Here is a 21,320-nt window from a genome sequence, read left to right as displayed (position 1 = left end):
GTAAAAAGTAATTTTTAATAACTATTTATTAGTATTTATATTTAATGTCTAAATGATTAATTAATAATTGGTTCTTAATTTTTAATAATTATTTAATTGATAAGTATGTAAACTGTAACCCTCTGCTATCCAACACTTTCCCTACTTTTGCACTCAATGGAGTGGGAATAGTCATTTTTACCCCTGCGCTATCCAAGACTTTCCCTACTGTTGCACTCACTGGAGTGGGAATAGTAATTAGTACCCCTCCGCTATCCAACACTTTCCCTACTGTTGCATTCACTGGAGTGTGAATAGTAACTTTTTACCCCTAAGCTATCCAACACTTTCCCTACTGCTGCACTCTTTGGAGTGGGAATAGTAAATGTTACCCCTAAGCTATCCAACCCTTTCCCTACTCTTGCACTCTCTGGAGTGGGAATAGTAATTTGTACATCTCTGCTATCCAATACTTTCCCTACTGTTGCACTCTCTGGAGTAGGAATAATAATTTTATCGCCTCTGCTATCCAATATTTTCTCTACTGTTTTAGTTAATGTAGTGTAAAATGTATTTTAAAAAGGTTACAAATATTGTAATAATGTAATTAGTTATATATATTTTTTATGTTAATTTATATTATTGGTATATTTATGTATAATTTTTAATATGTTTTTAACAATGTATAAGTTATTAAAATGATTATTTATAAATATTATTATGTGTATATATATATATTGTATACATATATATGTTTAATTGATTTTTACATTATATGTATCACTTATAATTTTAAATATTTTTAATATTTTTAACAGTTTTTTTAGTTATATGTGTTATTTACTTTAATTTACATTTTTTTATACATTAAAAAATATATATTTTTAACAACTATATTTTTTTAACAATATTTTTGTACTGACCTTTATGTAGATAGGACTTCGATATTCCGGACATCGATATTCTTGCGTCAATATTTCTGTAGCTCGATATTCTGACTGTCGATACTCTGTCAGTGATCCGGGGAAATCACCCATGGAAATCAAGACCACCTGCCCTAGAGCCTGGCGCACCAGTGCCTGCCTGCTTTCAAAGAGCACTGTGCTCTGTGAGGGAGTATGTGTTGGAGGGAGCAAAGTACATTGGGCAGCCCTACTGTGAGGAATCCCTGTGTGAGTTGTGAGGATTCTGCTGAGCACAGATCAAGCAGTTGCCCGTGAGCAAGATTGTTTTCAGTGACCCTGTATGCCAGGAGAGGGCTGCCATAGACTGAGTCGTGTGTTGAGCACCTTGCGGGTCTTGCGACAATAGCATTGCGGAGCTGCAGTGACATCGTGTGCCAGAGGGGGCCACCGGCAAAGTATAATTTTCAGGAGTGCCAAGACTGTCTGGGTCGGGTGCTGAGGCTCGAAGTGTCTGCGCACGCATCACCACGTACCATGGCAACCCTGTATGCCAGGAGGCGTGGCAGGTACCAACTTTGCCAAAAGATTTGGGCCACTTCCAGAAGGGAAAACTGAGGCTATGACTTGCAGGTTGGACCCACGCTGTTGGGGGACTGCCCCCAACTCACTGTGGAGGACTGCGGGAGATGCCATAGGCGGCATTGCATCCTCGTGGCTCCAGTCGGGAGCTGAAGAAAGGATTCCCCACCCCTTTTGAACAAAGTCGACTTTCTGCTTCTTCACGAGCCGGGAGATTCTCTAACATCTGCGAGACCTCCGACAGTGACACTCCAAAGAGAGAGCCTGCGCCGCCGGGTGCTAAGGATTGAAGGGGCCCATTGCAAAGCTGAATTCTTCTGTGCTACAAAAGCGCCTACAATGAGAACTGGGCCAGTTGGTCTCCGGGGGAACTGGCTCCAAATGGTGAAATGGTGCTGTGGCATCATAAACACTTTTGATTAAGTTCTAAAAGATCAGACGGGGGAAGTCTTAAGTACAGCCTAATGGTTTGCATTCTCAGCTTCAGCCATCAGTGAATTGGGAATAACCCTGAACACGTTACACAAAGGAGGATGGGATAAGGATTCATCTGTCAATTACTAGAGCCCTGACCTCAAGGGAGAATATGTTATTGCATTTGAATGTCACATCTCTATCCATGTATAGAATTAGAAACAAAATACTACTTTTTCCTATAGTAGCAAATATTTGGTTGAACATTGATTTATTGTTTATACTTTTGGACTTTGAGTTATTAGTTGTGTCCACTGACATTCCCCTGAGGGAGCCTTGACTGCTCGGCCACAGCTACTACTGTGAATCAAGTGCAGAAGAGGTACTTGGCCCAGTTGAGCAGGGTCCATAGCAGGTCAGGCCCTGTGACATCCATAGTAAAAGGCCTCAACCACCACGCATGGGCCCAGTATCCCCTGCATGCACATGGCCCTCTGAAAGAGACTCTGATGTACTTATTTTAGTTATGTATGCATAGGTTGCATTGCAACTCCTTCCCTCAGTGTGGGACACTTACTCCCTCTGCCGCCTCTCACTCTGAACTTATATTTGCAGTTTTCCATTACTTTCTAAGTAATTACTTTTATTATTTGCCCCGTTGTTCAACAAGATGCATCCCATTTGCGGTTAGGAGGGCATACTAAATATAGATGACTAATTTTTTTTTTTTTTTTTTTTTTTTTTAGCTTTATTCGATTTCTGTGTAAGAATCATAAAAGCAACAACAGTACATAAATATACACCAGTACATTTCATCATATTTACGTATATTAGAAAATAAAATAAAAGCAAGTCGATAAATAATCGGCTAAACATTATAGGGCGAGATAATAAGTCAAATTGATCAGGCGTGGAGATGAATATAGAAACTTGATACAGGACCACACCTGCCCATCAGGTGGTTGCTCTATGATTTTTTACATTTCAACTAGACATATAATGATCTAGGATAGAAGTCACTTATGCTCCAGATAGATATGGGGCCATCTCCTATTTGAGGCTGCCAAGATTGGAGAAAAGGAACAACATATTTAGACCTGAATTTGACAAGAACCAAATCGCCCACCAAGTCCTTGCGCAGAGGTCCTAGCCAACCCACCCTTCTGACACTAAGTATGGTTCCATCGATGTTGGGTGGTAGAGGTCTATTTTTGGTTAACCAAAACGTAACCTTGTTTCTTAGGTCCATAGGATTTTCATGTTTCCCCCCTTTTAAGTTCAGGTACTCCCGAAAGGACACACACAATAGGGGCGGCCTCTGGGGGCAAATGTAAATGCTTGGTTTTCATATTGTTGTGATTGACCACTGTTCCCTTGTTTGATGTCAATTGATTGTTTAGCCCTATTCTGGGGCGAGAGCTCCGTACAGTTGTGACAGAGGATCCAAACTTTTCACATGTGAAGTTACTAGCTGGCTATAAATGGTCTTGCTTTGTAAGGAGGTATCGGGCATTTCTGTGGCTACTGAACGCTGTGATTGAGTGGATGTTGCCATAGTTTTTGCAGGTAATGAATTGGCCTTGATGGCTTTCTCAACGCCCGTGAGCCTGTCCCCTAAACTAACCATTTTATCCATCAACGGGGATATTATAGTCTTGATCATGTTCTCGATCGAGGCCATTAAAGAAGCATGGATAGGTGGGTTCGATATAACAATGTTGGAAGTGTTGGGAGATACGGGATAAGGATTTAGTTTCTGTTGCTTGGCCTGTCTCCCCATTTGTTTGGCCCCATCTCTCTTCCTTTTAGCGATAGTGAGCTGAGGGGTCAATGCCGAATGCGAGTTTACTTATGATCGTATTAAAGGAGGCGCATCGTGTATACTATGAGTTGGTTGAGGTTGATTGCAAGACCGGGGACTAATAGTTGCTATGGCACAGATAGGGGAATTAATTTTCACATTGTCTGGTTCCACAGGAGCATACGTGGATTTACACATGTTGTTTAGTTCCTCCAGTAAGGATATCTCTGGAGCAACATCAGCAGTCTGTAAAGGAGCGCACATAGTGGGCGAACTATCCAGGGCGGGGGATCGCTCTATTCGCTCTAGTTCTCTGATAATGGGGAGCGTTACTCTCTTTAGATAGTGGTCCATCGTTCCTCTGATCAAGCCACTGTGGGTAGAGATATTCCTGGTACCCCCCTTGCAGGTCATGTCATCAGCCATCTTCCAATATAAACAGTTCAATAGTACCACTATGATGGTGAGTGGGATGGACCTATTAGTAAGAGGGGGATAGATAAAGGGTAACAGTACATTTAATACTTGTTCCACTTCTCCTACTTCCGAACCAAGGGGAATGGCCCCGTCCCGGCCTCCTCTGGCCTCTGATGGCCGCAGATGGCCCCGCCCTTGTCCTGGGCTTCGCCCAGTGCTGCCCGCGCGCGTCCCGCGGGCCGGAGATGAGGCGTTGAATATGTCCAGGGGGTGGGGCTGCCGGTCCTCTCCTCGCAGCCTCCTGGGACAGGTAGTCCCGCTGCGTCCCCGCTCTCCCCAAACAAGCACAGCTCACAGGGCCGATGCGTCCCCCCAGCAAACAGTCAAAAAAAAAAAAGAAAGAAACATGCGCAAGAAAAATACTGATACTCTACTACTTTTAACTACAAGCAGCAACTCCCGCTGGTCAGTTCAGTTCTGTGAAAAATCAAAATTTAAGGCTACAGGGAGTTACAACGTGTTTAAGCTTTAAGCTATGAGCTGTAAGTGCTCCTCCAAACCTTACTGCATGTTGTAACGAAAAACTTCAGGCGGCTCCAACGACCTCCAGATAGTACGGCGCAGGACATCGGGTAACTTTTCCCCAGTCTTTTCTGCAGGCTCTGTTGCAGTGTATTCTCCCCAAGATTGTGTCTGTAGGCTTAAGTCAGGTAATCCATGACGACCGTTAAGAAGCCAAAATTTCGGCGTTCAGCGTTCAGCGTTCAGCGATTGCACTTGCTGCGCCCCGTCCTACAGGTCTTCCACAGTCTCAGTAAAATTGCTCTCCCTGTGTTCGATCACCGCGGCTCCCAGCGACCCCCAACGTGACTCCCAGCGCTGCTCCTACTTTACCGATGAACCGTCAGCTGCCAAAGTACCAAAGCGGGACAAAAACGGCACCCTCTTCCACTCTCCTACTGTGTTCCTCTGGTTTCCCGCCGTCTTCCTTACTTCCTCAGAGGGATGCTGACAAGCTCGACTTGTTCTGTCTCTGCCCCCGTCCTAACGCCGGCCTCCCAAGAACGCTTTTGACTAATTATAGAGCAAGCATGTTGTAATTATTGGAATAAAGATATGTGTTGAGAAAACACTAACATATTTTTTGAAGGAAAAGCAACCAATAGAAGATTGAGAGATATCTTTTGCAACAATGTTTTTACCATGCAGTGCCTATACGACGACGCCTTTACCATTAGCTGAGTTAAATATATGTAAGTGTATATACTTATATGGAGAGAGAGAGATGTAACTTACCCTATTAATACTTACCTGCACGTTAAAGGCATGTGTGGTACATACATATGCATGGTAAAGGCATGCTTATTAAAGTCATACAACCTGCAAAAGGACATGTGCAGTTTAGTTTTCCTTGGAAAGATGGGCAAAATTATGAGTTCAAAGCTTGTTACTGCACAGAAATAACAAAAGGAATATTTGAACCTGGAAATACAACCTTGGGGGATGTCGTACAAAGTCTTGACTTGGTATGAGAAGTGCTTGAAGGCCAGGCAGTGAAACATCTGTTGTGCTTGCATAGTGGCGAATGTGTATTTTGAAGAAAAAGTTGCTTTAGTGGAAACACTTTTGAGGGATATGAGATCTGTGATACTCATGAGGGCTACTAGAATAGATACTTTCCTATCTGCAACAGAGGCAAGATTCAGGAATCAAGAATACAATGTATGCAGGGTCCACCATAACATTTCCTTCCTCAGAGGTATGGTAATCATTACAGAATTTTTCCTTAGAAAATTTGACTACTGCATTAGCTTACTGTTAAGCCTTTCCTTCTCCTCTTTCTCCAGACTGGATAAAAATCTAAACTCCACCATGCAGACCATATATTTCTCCACTTTCTCCCGACTGGATACAGATCTAAACTCCACCATGCAGACCTTATATTTCTCCACTTTCTCCCGACTGGATACAGATCTAAACTCCACCATGCAGACCTTATATTTCTCCACTTTCTCCCGACTGGATACAGATCTAAACTCCACCATGCAGACCATATATTTCTCCACTTTCTCCCGACTGGATACAGATCTAAACTCCACCATGCAGACCTTATATTTCTCCACTTTCTCTCGACTGGATACAAATCTAAACTCCACCATGCAGACCTTATATTTCTTCCTTTCTTCCGACTGTATACAAATCTAAACTCCACCCTGCAGACCTTATATTTCTCCACTTTCTCTCGCTGGATACAAATCTAAACTCCACCATGCAGACCTTATATTTCTTCACTTTCTTCCGACTGGATACACATCTAAACTCCGCCATGCAGACCTTATATTTCTCCACTTTCTCTCGACTGGATACAAATCTAAACTCCACCATGCAGACCTTATATTTCTTCACTTTCTTCCGACTGTATACAAATCTAAACTCCACCATGCAGACCTTATATTTCTCCACTTTCTTCCGACTGGATACAAATCTAAACTCCACCATGCAGACCTTATATTTCTTCACTTTCTTCCGACTGGATACACATCTAAACTCCACCATGCAGACCTTATATTTCTTCACTTTCGTCCGACTGGATACAAATCTAAACTCCACCATGCAGACCTTATATTTCTTCACTTTCTTCCGACTGGATACACATCTAAACTCCACCATGCAGACCATATATTTCTTCACTTTCTTCCGACTGGATACACATCTAAACTCCACCATGCAGACCTTATATTTCTTCACTTTCTTCTGACTGTATACAAATCTAAACTCCGCCATGCAGACCTTATATTTCTCAACTTTCTCTCGACTGGATACAAATCTAAACTCCACCATGCAGACCTTATATTTCTTCACTTTCTTCCGACTGTATACAAATCTAAACTACACCATGCAGACCTTATATTTCTCCACTTTCTCTCGACTGGATACAAATCTAAACTCCACCATGCAGACCTTATATTTCTTCACTTTCTTCCGACTGGATACACATCTAAACTCCGCCATGCAGACCTTATATTTCTCCACTTTCTCTCGACTGGATACAAATCTAAACTCCACCATGCAGGCCTTATATTTCTTCCCTTTCTTCCGACTGTATACAAATCTAAACTCCACCATGCAGATCTTATATTTCTTCACTTTCTTCCGACTGGATACAAATCTAAACTCCACCATGCAGACCTTATATTTCTTCACTTTCTTCCGACTGGATACACATCTAAACTCCACCATGCAGACCTTATATTTCTTCACTTTCTTCCGACTGGATACAAATCTAAACTCCACCATGCAGACCTTATATTTCTTCACTTTCTTCCGACTGGATACACATCTAAACTCCAGCATGCAGACCTTATATTTCTTCACTTTCTTCCGACTGGATACACATCTAAACTCCGCCATGCAGACCTTATATTTCTTCACTTTCTTCCGACTGGATACACATCTAAACTCCATCATGCAGACCTTACATTTCTACACTTTCTCTCGACTGGGAAACAAATCTAAACTCCACCAGGCAGACCTTATATTTCTCCACCAGGCAAAAGTTAATTTTACACTCCTGCCATCAGACCAACTGCCACTTGGTGAAAAAATCAGTTTCCTGTACCAGCTGTTGATCTTCGCATTTAAATCCATTAGTGGTTCCCTATGTAACTCTCTTCAAAACGCTCATGTGCCCCATCTTCGCAATTCATACTCAAATAGTCGCTTGTGCTACTCAAACCTCCCCGTGCAGCAATGAGGTGCTACTGCCTCATTCCAACAGGGCGCCTCCACTACAGCCTGCGTCTATCTGATGTGCAGCCTCATTGTATCACATGTTCAGGGCTACTTTTGAAGCTCATCCTCTCCCTCAAAAACACAATCATGGCTAACAATACTCTGACCACATTTCTCATTACATTTCTTCCTTTCCCACCAGTAAATCTACTGCTATAAATTAGTATGGTACGTGAAAATGTTAACATATGAAATGTATGTATTAAATTGTTGGTGTCAGAGTTTAACAACCACCATACCTGCCATCTTCTTCACATGCATGTAAACTACAAAATAAATGAACAAGTAAATGCATTAACAAATACATTCTCAAGTTTACTTTGGACACTGCTGATTTAGCTTGCTGCAATGTGCAGCAATTGCATTGTTATTCAATAAAATACAATACAGATACAAATATGCAAAGAGTAATAACTAATAAATTGTTTAACTGAAGGAACACTGCTAATAATTTCCTGTTAAACTTCCTACTGCCATTGGATGCTGTTATAACTAATGAGGAACACCTGCTGCACAAGACTATGGAACAATGAAGATAATGGTGATTAAAATGTTGTACCAAGAATAGTAGGCAGTATCTATTTAACTGCTGTCGCAACTGCCGCTACGTGTTTTTTCAAAACCGAGAAAAACAGGTCTAGTAAACGTGTGTGTGTACATGTGTGTTCTGTTTAGAATTCCAAATTAAATGTTGGGCACCAACACTTTATCTTAACATCATTATTTGACTTAATGATGATCATGAAAATCTTGAGACCACCTTCCTCTATATTGCAATTCAGTTTCACATGCAGCAGTATACATAGCATGTATTTATTCGTTCTTTAATTTTTTTCATATAGCCGGTATCCCACCAGTATCCATGCAGAGCCCCCAGAAGTCCTATCATATAGGACTTGTTATAAAGCCCACAGATTAAAGACAACGAGGAGTCTATGAGGGCCTTCTCTTGATGGGGTTGTGGGAGCCTGTAGTTCCTTTTTAAAGGGGGAACGCTGCTTACTCATTGAGAGGCAATAGTCATCACACCTCGTTTAATAGACTGGAGACTGACTTCCTTCCTCAGTTATGGGCTCAAGGGTTCTAGCGGCAATGAAGAAGAATGCTGGTGGTCCGATGGGTTGTTTTGTAGGGTTGGACTGGGTTTGGGTGAGTGAGCTCGACCTCAGACTGCATCTGAGGTGTGCAGGGGAGCAGTACTTTGGGTATTCTGGAGCACATAGTGCTGGGCTCTAGTAGCAGATTGTGTTCTAAGTGCCCGGATTTTTACTGGGACACAGTTGTAACTGCTCACCTATCTTTAGTAGTAACTGTCTTTATTACATCTTTAGGGACTGATTTTATAGGTTCAAATGCAATGTCCATTTGTAAGATTGAAAACTCCATCTACGACCATTTTGAACTTCGTGAAAGTGCTGGACCGCTAATGAGACCAATCACAAAAGAAAAACCAAGGTGAGCAGACCCCGAACGTTCCCCATATTCCGTCAATCAAAATGCACGACTCTTTAGCCTTATTCACACTGAAAACCGTATCAGCTAGCCACAGTTTAATTTTTGCCATGAGTAGGTACAAATCAAAGTCCAATTGTACTGTTGTATTGAAACAGTGGGTTAGAAAAGAGACTGTCCAGCTATGCGCCTGTCATTTTGTACAAATGAATGCCGGGAAAAGGTGTCTGAGACCCAATTTTTCAAATCTAAAAAGGGGAAGATTGAGGGGTGGTGGAAGGTAAGCGATGAGAACGAAACTGAGACCCAGATCCCATGCAGGTAAATGGAGTAATATATATTCTCCCATGGGCAGGCTTATAATCTATATGTTTACTTAGCGGTTCCGCCTGACTGTGACATATAGCTGCCAGTGGCAATGTGGAAATTGACAATCTTCTGAGACTTTCACACAGTGGGTAATTTCCTTTCCAATACTACCAACAGCAGGATCCAGGATTGCTTTGAATGTCCCAAACCCACACATAAATTCTGTCCTTTCCTGTGACTTTTTCTAGCATTTTCGATGCTTTTATGGATTTTCTCGTGCAAAGATTAATTCCATTTGTAAAAAAATTTATTCCAAAAAAAACAGGGTTTGATTCACAGGATCGGTTTCCAGATTTGCATCGTTCTTTCACTGATGTTATTACATAGACAGTTGTAACATACATTTTGCTTATGAATGTGTAAACATATGGCACAAAAAAAATCACAAACAGAAATACATGAGCAGGGCATTAAACACAAATATTCTAAAAGGTAGAATACAAAAAATATCAAACTCTAAAAAAGGTTCCAAAAAGAAGGAGGCGGAAATGTTTCTATTTATTTTTAATCACAATTAATCTGTGAAATAAATCAATGATTTAAATTGCTTGTGCATTGGACTCATTGGGCCAGGCACTAAATACATGTTTATGGCCTAAAAGGACTAACATTTCATCTGTTAGATATCTATTCCATATAAATCTTACCTAAAATATGTAAAAGTATATCCAATTGCTTAATTGTATGCCAATACTGAATACAATTACATAGGATTAAAGCCGCTACAAGCTGTGCAAAGTGGACTGATTAATGTGTGCTTTACCTTACGTGTAAGTGAACGGCCACAAAAGTATGAGTGTGGAGACATCCACAGACACCTCTACAATCCTTTTCAACCTGGATATGGTCAGAAATGTCCTCCTGCAAAGGCCTGAAGCAATTCCCCTTTCAAGATGTGAAAGAGTAGGAACTTCCTCTTGACTATGATGCCAACCTTCCTTCCGATCATTATGAACACTGTTTCTGTCCTAGGTTTTGTTTGATAGCTCAATGCATTCTGGATGCTGTAGTCTCTTTCTGCTTACATTAAACTACTTGGACTCAATCCTGAAATCAATTATTAACTTGTGAAATGTTCAAGACTGAACACAGGACCATATATATTCATGACCCGGTTTGCAACATAGTTTAAGAGCGACGCAAACCGTAAGTCATATTTTTGAAGCCATGCAAAGCCACTTTGCATGGCATTGATGGGCTCCAAAAATATGGAGTAACGCAATGGAGCACAAATCGCTGCGTTGGTTACTCCACCGGGTAGGTATTCCGTGGCCTTTGCACAGGTGTTCCCAGGGAACTATTAAGATAGACTAGAGGGTCCCTGATAGAGTTAAATATGCAAGGAGGAGAAACCAGGGAAAGAAAGAAGGTAAATGGCAACATGAACTTCTTCAAACCTCGTTATTTAAAATAGGGCAATATGTCCATATTATAATTGAAATTGTCCAACAGACTAATGGTTTTGAGTATTTATTATTCAAAAGTATAAAAATGAGGTGGATATATAATGTTTCCTTTTTTTAACATATATGCTTTCCATTATATGAACATACTCTGAAAGATACCTAACACAAAATGTATTGAAGAGCAACACCCACAACATTATGAAACAATACCATCATGTGCATAAAATAGTTACAAAAAATGAGAAACCATAACACTTTATCAAAACAGATAGACACATGTACAATAGACAATAAACAGTAATTAAAAAGGAGAAAAACGGATATACACATGACAATGCTCAATATATATGCAAGATCAATCAGATCATCAATAATACATGTTTCAAAGGAAAAGCGCTGACGCGTGTTTCGGAAGTGACTAGTAGATGGAAGATTCCTTCATCAGGGTGCTGTGAGTACAGGTTAATCAGTGGCAGAAAGCCACCTGTAGAACGTACACTATTTCTGATTATAGTGTGCAGGGTACTCAATTCTCAAATTCTACCACCATAGGTCTGCATGACACAAGGCATCATAAAAAACAATAGATTAAAATCAATACAACGGAGCACAAGGAGTTAGAGACACACTAAACTCAGGTTAAAATTATCATATCACCAATCGTGTGTATGTAAACAGGAAAGATCAAATGTGTGAATAGTCGTACTATATCCTGAAGAAGAAAAAAGAAAAGGAGTAGAGAAAATATAAGTATGATCAACCGAGTTAAAGGCCCAGTATTGAGAAACCACAGACATGAAGGGCAACGAAACCCATGTGCAAAAAAGGAATAACGAAGGTCACCAGTGATTTTAGAAAAATACAATGATTTATTGATACACATTTGATGAAAATATGCTTCAGAAGTCTCTGCAAGTGAGGACGCTGCAATGGCTCTTTTAGCAACGACACAATAGGGACTGGGGTTCAGTCCCTGACCATGTGTTGGTTCTGAGGGTAAAAGAAAGTAATATGACCAAATCAGAAACAGTTAACTTAAAAGGCAGCTATATCAGGAATGCCTACGATAGAGCCCGCAGGCACCAACTAGCTCAATTTTACCATACTCACCTTGGGCCCATACATCATTCACACATTGAACTAGTAGTCCTGCCTAACCTATTTACTAATTTAATCACTCTATCAGTTTGCCCAGAGGTCTGATTTAGAACTTATACCTGTAAACCATGACTTACCAATCCTTGTCACCTTACTATAAGTCCTGTGGATCAGGGAGTTAGCATAAACAGGTAATATTTAAACACATTTACTTTCCTTATAATAAACACAGACTCGAGGGAAAGTTTTAAAACCTTTATCTATGATAGATTTTCTGAGTCAAATGAAAAAGGGCCACAATCTCATGACCATACATTTTACAAGCAAGAATATAACCAGCAGGACATAACGTTTGTAAGAAATCACAGTAACTCCTTTTGACATTGGAACCTGGGAAGGGTAAGAAAGGGAAATAGCACAAGGACATACCACATAGATTATATTTACCTAGAATGGTGCAATGACCAATCCTGGCCACGGGCTGAGGAAAAATATGGACCAGGACCAGGCTTCCGACTGATCAAGTGCCCACGGGAAAAGACAGGTGCAGATCAGGACAGGTGACGCCAGCTAAGTGCAACGCCGGCGTCACACCCCTCTCTCTAGGAAAGCCAATTAGTACCCTGATTGGGTAATCGATTCTTCTGACAGAGTGCTCCGCCAGCATCTCTGCTCTCGATCGCCTATTGAGTGTGCTGGGTCAGTGACAGGTCAGCTATTCGGACAATTTCTCTATCTGAGCCTTCCATAGTTATACCATTTCGAGGGCAATGTACGACCCCTAAATGTTGCAAATCTATTTGTTCTCCTTCAGTGATTGGTTGGAAAGATGAGGAGAGGTCATCACACAATACTTAGATGATGTAATTTCAATTCGAATCATATTTATTGAATCCCCACCCACAATTTATTTTCCCATGATTTTATTCCGCCCACCAATATTGGTACACATTTTGAATACATTGTATTTGGTAGCTTCCTTTCTAGAGGTCAGATGATCAGGTTCCCAGGCACATCATGGGTAAAAAGCGGGTTGGCAGGGGTTCAATGCCAGTGCTTCAGCAAATTCAGTGTCAGAGTGCGCATGTGCAGAATCATCCAAGATGGAAGATGTGTCAGTGATCAGGCCCAAAGTACGAGCTAGTAGCAAAATCAAAAAAAGAGACATTTTGAGAATACAGAAATAAATGAACGCACTGTATACCACTTATCCCCTGCTCTATTCCCATTACTTTACTTTAACTTGTGCCTTAATGATCAAGCAGAACAAACAGGTTTAGTACAAGCTGCAGCATAAGCATTAGCATGTGAAATTTAAGGCAGCCATTTCTGGCACTAGTGCGCAGAAGCAAAGTTTTCCCACCAAGCAGACAGGTACGTCATGCCACGTAGATGTGACAGATGCATGCGCAGGAGGTTTCCCGCATTTTCGGTGGCCATTTTAATGCATTTTAATGCATTAGAATTACTGTTAGTAAAAGCACATAGACAAGCTTCCCCTAGATGCTACAAATGTTGCGTAGTGCAAATATTAATAAACAAAACATGTTGGTTAATATATTGCAAGTTATTTAGAGAAGGCTGAATGCAAACAAGTTTCGGAATATGTGAAACCTTGCTCCATCACCTATACCCCAGAAGTGAGAATACCTGTAATTCGCAAGACAATGGCCACCCAGTCCCGGGAAAATAGGTCCGGTCCATAATGAATGTCCTAAGTAAAGATGAGGCGATACAAAAGGGGATGATGGACGGAGCGCCTGAACAAATCAAACACTCACCCCCAGTCAACTGATCTGGGTTTAATCCATCACCATTCTTTAGTTCACTCAGCCACCCCAGTTCAGACATGGCTATATGCAAATCAGTCTGACCCTGTGCCTTATGGGAACAGTGCAGCCTGAACTGCCAAGCCATGTCTTCCCTGGACCGGAAACAAGCATCCTAGGACCGGTTTCGGATTCATAATCCTCATCAGCCAGGCTATCTTGAATCCAGTGGCCAAGTGAACAAGGGACTCACGTCTGAGCATACCCTGCCACACTTAGGGCGAACAAAGCGATACAAAAGAGGATGATGGACGGAGCGCCTGAACAAATCAAACACTCACCCCCAGTCAACTGATCTGGGTTTAATCCATCACCATTCTTTAGTTCACTCAGCCACCCCAGTTCAGACATGGCTAAATGCAAATCAGTCTGACCCTGTGCCTTATGGGAACAGTCCAGCCCGAACTGCCAAGCCATGTCTTCCCTGGACCGGAAACAAGCATCCTGGGACCGGTTTTGGATTCATAATCCTCATCAGCCAGGCTATCTTTAATCCAGTGGCCAAGTGAACAAGGGACTCACATCTGAGCATACCCTGCCACACTTAGGGCGAACAAAGCGATACAAAAGGGGATGATGGACGGAGCGCCTGAACAAATCAAACACTCACCCCCAGTCAACTGATCTGGGTTTAATCCATCACCATTCTTTAGTTCACTCAGCCACCCCAGTTCAGACATGGCTATATGCAAATCAGTCTGACCCTGTGCCTCATGGGAACAGTCCAGCCCGAACTGCCAAGCCATGTCTTCCCTGGACCGGAAACAAGCATCCTGGGACCGATTTCGGATTCATAATCCTCATCAGCCAGGCTATCTTGAATCCAGTGGCCAAGTGAACAAGGGACTCACGTCTGAGCGTAGCCTGCCACACTTAGGGCGAACAAAGCGATACAAAAGGGGATGATGGACGAAGCGTTTGAACAAATCAAACACTCACCCCCAGTCAACAGATCTGGGTTTAATCCATCACCATTCTTTAGTTCACTCAGCCACCCCAGTTCAGACATGGCTATATGCAAATCAGTCTGACCCTGTGCCTCATGGGAACAGTCCAGCCCGAACTGCCAAGCCATGTCTTCCCTGGACCGGAAACAAGCATCCTGAGACCGGTTTCAGATTCATAATCCTCATCAGCCAGGCTATCTTGAATCCAGTGGCCAAGTGAACAAGGGACTCACGTCTGAGCGTACCCTGCCACACTTAGGGCGAACAAAGCGATACAAAAAGGGATGATGGACGAAGCGTTTGAACAAATCAAACACTCACCCCCAGTCAACTGATCTGGGTTTAATCCATCACCATTCTTTAGTTCACTCAGCCACCCCAGTTCAGACATGGCTATATGCAAATCAGTCTGACCCTGTGCCTCATGGGAACAGTCCAGGCCGAACTGCCAAGCCATGTCTTCCCTGGACCGAAAACAAGCATCCTGGGACCGGTTTCGGATTCTTAATCCTCATCAGCCAGGCTATCTTGAATCCAGTGGCCAAGTGAACAAGGGACTCACGTCTGAGCGTACCCTGCCACACTTAGGGCGAACAAAGCAATACAAAAGGGGATGATGGACGAAGCGTTTGAACAAATCAAACACTCACCCCCAGTCAACTGATCTGGGTTTAATCCATCACCATTCTTTAGTTCACTCAGCCACCCCAGTTCAGACATGGCTATATGCAAATCAGTCTGACCCTGTGCCTCATGGGAACAGTCCAGCCCGAACTGCCAAGCCATGTCTTCCCAAGCCGGGCTGAAGACGGCTGGAATGCCAGAAACCGGTCCTCTGAAGCTTGTTTCCGGTCCAGGGAAGACATGGCTTGGCAGTTCGGGCTGGACTGTTCCCATGAGGCACAGGGTCAGACTGATTTGCATATAGCCATGTCTGAACTGGGGTGGCAGAGTGGGCTAAAGAACGGTGATGGTTTAAACCCAGATCTTTTGACTGGGTGTGAGTGTTTGATTGATTCAGATGCTCCGTCCATCACCACCCCCTTTTGTACCGCTTTTGGCCGCCATAAGTGTGGCAGGGTATGCTCAGACGTGAGTCCCTTGCTCACTTTGCCACTGGATTCAAGCAAGCCGGGCTGAAGACGGCTGGAATGCCAGAAACCGGTCCTCGGAAGCTTGTTTCCGGTCCAGGGAAGACATGGCTTGGCAGTTCGGGCTAGACTGTTCCCATGAGGCACAGGGTCAGACTGATTTGCATATAGCCATGTCTGAACTGGGGTGGCAGAGTGGGCTAAAGAACGGTGATGGTTTAAACCCAGATCTTTTGACTGGGTGTGAGTGTTTGATTGATTCAGATGCTCCGTCCATCACCACCCCCTTTTGTACCGCTTTTGGCCGCCATAAGTGTGGCAGGGTATGCTCAGACGTGAGTCCCTTGCTCACTTTGCCACTGGATTCAAGCAAGCCGGGCTGAAGACAGCTGGAATGCCAGAAACCGGTCCTCGGAAGCTTGTTTCCGGTCCAGGGAAGACATGGCTTGGCAGTTCGGGCTGGACTGTTCCCATGAGGCACAGGGTCAGACTGATTTGCATATAGCCATGTCTGAACTGGGGTGGCAGAGTGGGCTAAAGAACGGTGATGGTTTAAACCCAGATCTTTTGACTGGGTGTGAGTGTTTGATTGATTCAGATGCTCCGTCCATCACCACCCCCTTTTGTACCGCTTTTGGCCGCCATAAGTGTGGCAGGGTATGCTCAGACGTGAGTCCCTTGCTCACTTTGACACTGGATTCAAGCAAGCTGGGCTGAAGACGGCTGGAATGCCAGAAACCGGTCCTCGGAAGCTTGTTTCCGGTCCAGGGAAGACATGGCTTGGCAGTTCGGGCTGGACTGTTCCCATGAGGCACAGGGTCAGACTGATTTGCATATAGCCATGTCTGAACTGGGGTGGCAGAGTGGGCTAAAGAACGGTGATGGTTTAAACCCAGATCTTTTGACTGGGTGTGAGTGTTTGATTGATTCAGATGCGCCGTCCATCACCACCCCCTTTTGTACCGCTAAGTAAAGATGAGGCAGATAGTGACGGTATGCCAATAGAACCATTTTTTATGACAATTCTAAGGTGAGAGAGACGCTTCCCAAAAACGCAAGTCAGAGTAAGATGCAATGGCAAAAAAGGTTACCCACGGATACGTCAAAATAGGGCCTGGCAAGAGAGTCTGCAACAGATAAAAGAGTGAAATTAAACCATGTGAACGCCATGAGTAACTAAAATGGAGAGAAAACGCAAAGGGCATGACCTTACCCGAGCGTCCCATGTAAGATGTCGTCTATAATAGCTACTGTTAGAGAGTACTTCCGAGGCTGTATGTACTCTAGGGGCCAATCTGATGCTGTCAAAAGGGATAGGTAATCTAGAAAACAAATATATAGAAGGTTGAGCGGACATAAAGGAAAAGTATAGGTCTAATAGTGAAGATCACTACACGAATGGTCTAGTACTCACTAGTATTTCTTTAAAGAACTCTCGAAATCCAGGGCCGCAACACAGTATAAAACGACCAACAATAGTTGGTGAATTAAATAGACCAAAAACAAGTCTATAAATAGGCTCGACCTCTGACTGGCAAATATGCTTTACCTCACCAGCAAGAGAAAATCATGAAATGTATACTAAGATCGAAACGTACAGCTATGGTCGCCTTAGATCGACGATTATAATACAATGGCCCCCATTTCTAAATGTATAACCTAGGGTATGAGGACTGGGTAGCGGGATACTGCAAGGCTGAAACCTCATGGAAAAAAATGCATTGCCACTAGAAGGTGGGGGAAAAATGCCAAAATAAACAGAGCAACAGTTGAATGTCTTTCGACTAAGACCTCAGGGAGACCTTAGAAAGAGTAACCGAATTTGGGGCAGCCCCAGGGCCATAGGACGGCTGCCTCCATAGGGAGGAACCACTTAAGTCGTAATTATGGCCCCCAGTGTCCATTATGACCTTTGGTGTGGTGGTCACCACCGTTGTGAGGAAATGGGATTTTCACGGAGAAAAAATATTTTCTATGTGGAGAAACGAAAACGAAGTAAGGTGCAAATGCACAGTGAGTCCGATTTTCCCAACTAAGTATTGCACATCTGCACAATTGATGCGTAGAGAAATAACAAAGTGTAAAAATAACACGGCATAGTTACTAGTATGTCTGAGAAGCTTTGACTGGTACAGCTCTCCAGGTGTGGTATGCTTAACTTGTATTAATATTAAAATTAACAAGATGTTATAGCACTTCACCAGGTTAGGATAGCGTGATGCACGTTAAATACAATCCAGTGCAATGCAGAAGCATTAGTAATATTCTTACAAGGTTACTGCTATATGGAGTTGGTCAATTTTGCACCCTGGAATGATCAGTCTATTGATGGTCATTCCAGCCTGGAATTGTCCCAAGATTGCGCAAGTATGTTAACATTTATGTTACCCCAGTAAAGATCATCAAAGCATATTGTTGGAGGAACAGTGCAATAATCATGCATTTCACGTCTCGTGGCGCTGGTACAAAGCTCTACCTACAAAGGTGTGCTAGATAATGTATTCATGGGAAATAAGCATTAATAAAACACCTGTCAATCTCCAAAAAGAAGGCTTTCTATGACAGTCGTTGCAGAAGGAATCTTGATCTTTGTTACATTTATGACATGTTAGAATGTTAATTGTACCCCTTGTTAAGTGCTTTCTCTTTTCAAACGCATTATTTTTCTACTCACTATAATTAAGGCTTGAAGGACTGATTTTGAACGCTCCTCGCTTTAGAGTTGCGGATGTAAAAGACAATGTCAGTCATTATTACCAGCCAGCAATGCTGGGCTCATTGTTTTAACCCACTTGTGTTTTTATGAGTTCACTTGGGGTCTGGCAGGAAAGAATTATTCTCAACAGGAATGGTTTAAAAAAAGGTGCACTGCATTTACGTGATGCGTAGTTGTTTTTAGTACAGAATGAATATATAGATTTTTTTAAATAGACTTTAAAGATATTTTGGAACAGTTCATTAACCACCTTGTGTTCCTTACGTCATGTAACCGACTGATTTTGTTTATAAATCTTGACACTAAGGAGCCGAATTCCAAACCTTGCTTCCATCTACACACACGATATCCATGAGCAAGTTTAAAGGATTGACAATGCCAATCATTTGTCATTTATTGTAATGAAAAGGCCTAACTAACATCGCCATCAAAGCAAGACACAGGACAATGTTCCATTGCTGGATACCTCATGTGTTGGTTCGGGCATTAACATATCAATATCAGGGGAGGGTGACGTTTTAATTGTGCCCACATGTGTCATCATCTGAACAAGTCAGAATACAAATAGGAACAATTAGACAAACAACACTCCTGCTGAGCCCTGCTCCTCCCTTATTGACCCTGCCTGCGCATAAAGCCGATCTGAAGGACACTTTGTAATGGCAGTATTTGACGGTCATAGAAGGTCCACTGGCTAGTGGGGTGATGTGGAGATCCAACCCTTGGATACTTTCAACTCAAATAAGCTTGGTGTTTTGGATGACGTCAATCAATCAATCAATCAATCAAGAAGTATTTATAGAGCAGGGCTTGTCACCTGCGAGGTTATCCAGGTGCTTGCTGCGGGTCTCATTCAACGAGCCAGGTCTAGAGCCACTACCTGAAGTCAGTCAGCGTGGTCGAGGTGCGGAGGTGGAGGGAGAGGATGTTCCAAGCTTTGGTGGCGAGATGGGAGAAGGAGCATCCTCTGGCACAGGCACAGCCTATGCGAGGGATTTGCCCAAGGTGTGCGGAGCGGATGTTCCTGGGAGGACGGTGGAAGTGTAGCTGGGGTTCAAGTAGGCCAGTCCTTAGTCAGTGAGGGCTTTGTAGGCGTGGGTCAGGAGTTTGAAATGGCATCCCTTCTGGAGCGGAGCCGGTGGAGGTCTTTCAGGTGCTGGGTGATGTCCTCTACTGAAAATACATAGACATATGAAGCTGTCCCGAAGAGCCCCACAGCTTTTCTCCATAGGGTTGAAACACTGACACAGTCTCTGAGTTGTCTCTCATGAACCTATAACATAACTTGGATTCAAATACTTTGCATTGAACTTGACACTTTTTACATCACGACACCCCGGGTATCAGTTTGTGTATAAATTGTATGAACTGAGTACTTTTATCAGATTGCTCGGTCAGCTCTGGATTATATAAATTACAGTATTATGATGTTAAAATAATACAATTTATTGAACACAAATATTGGCCCTGTTGTGTCCTGATTGGCTTACTATTGCACTTATTTATGAGCGTGTATACAAGATGAATATATTGGTAAATGATTGAGAGAAAACCCCTTCGTAACCATTCTTTGCATTCTGTTCCTTTCTCAGACATCAAAAAGCAGCACAGTGTCCAAGACAAAGGGAAGAGATCTGCCAATACAATTTAAATAAAAGACAGCTTAGAGGCTTCTACAGGTTTGTACTGTAGTCTATGGTTGCTGTTTGGCCATGAATCTTGCACTCATGCGAATGGATCCACTTGAATGGTCAATATCTGAAGAAATAATTACATAAAGTAATCCAGACAATGTTTCATGCAGATATCTCGGAACATACAGAAAATAAATTTATAAGGAATATATTCATTATGTACTACTCAGAGCTATAGTTGTTTTTCTTTTTAAATCCTTTCCAGGCACATGTGATAATGGTTGACAATATATTCTTTGTGAGTCCCAATTGAGTTTTCTGACTATCAGTAGTTTTTTAATATGCAGTATGTGGTTAATATTTTGAAAAGTCCACCAACATTAGTCTGTTTCCGCTTATGGTTGGCAATCAGTGTACAGTTGGCAGTTCATGTGCAAATACATAACAGTTTTAGCTATTACCAGCTAAGCTTTACATTTGATGACAGGAAATTCTCCAGCGAGATATATTATGCATTAGGGCAATCGTTTGATTCGTTATAAGGAATATGCCATGTAGTCAACCTCCCAATGCGTAGCCCATCTATAATTGCACCCCTCCAAAAAACATGAAGAAATACAACTCATCACTTGGGTCCTTCCAAGAAAATGAACAACAAAAAAGAAAAGACTGTCAAAATACAGAAAAGCTTACATGTTGAACAAAATGAGCCCACCTATGAAATAAAGTCCAAACGTCCACAAGGTTGTGTTTTTTTATTTCTTCTGTTGTGAAAAGGAAACAAGTGATTCATTAACAAACCAGGCGAGTGTGCCAACTGCACATTCAGCAAACTGTGCTGTCAGTAAAGGCAAACATATTAAATTGCATAGTCCTTTGATGGGTTGTCCA

At 42.4% G+C, this 21,320-nt stretch overlaps 1 long non-coding RNA gene across 1 annotated transcript in view; it reads left to right on the top strand.

Moving 5' to 3' along the window:
- The window catches only part of LOC144824980 (uncharacterized), a 93,741-nt gene extending 73,198 nt beyond the window's left edge, over window positions 1-20,543 (top strand). The window contains exons 2-3 of the long non-coding RNA XR_013609221.1: window positions 9,219-9,342; window positions 20,388-20,543. This is a non-coding gene — a long non-coding RNA (uncharacterized LOC144824980). The remainder of the gene's footprint in view (window positions 1-9,218; window positions 9,343-20,387) is intronic.
- The last annotated feature ends 777 nt before the right edge of the window (window positions 20,544-21,320 follow it).

This window comes from Lissotriton helveticus, chromosome 3_1 (genome assembly GCF_964261635.1).
Source record: "Lissotriton helveticus chromosome 3_1, aLisHel1.1, whole genome shotgun sequence".
NCBI lineage: Eukaryota > Metazoa > Chordata > Amphibia > Caudata > Salamandridae > Lissotriton > Lissotriton helveticus.
The sequence above is the reverse complement of the archived record's forward strand: the minus strand, read 5'-3'. Positions and strand labels throughout refer to the sequence as shown.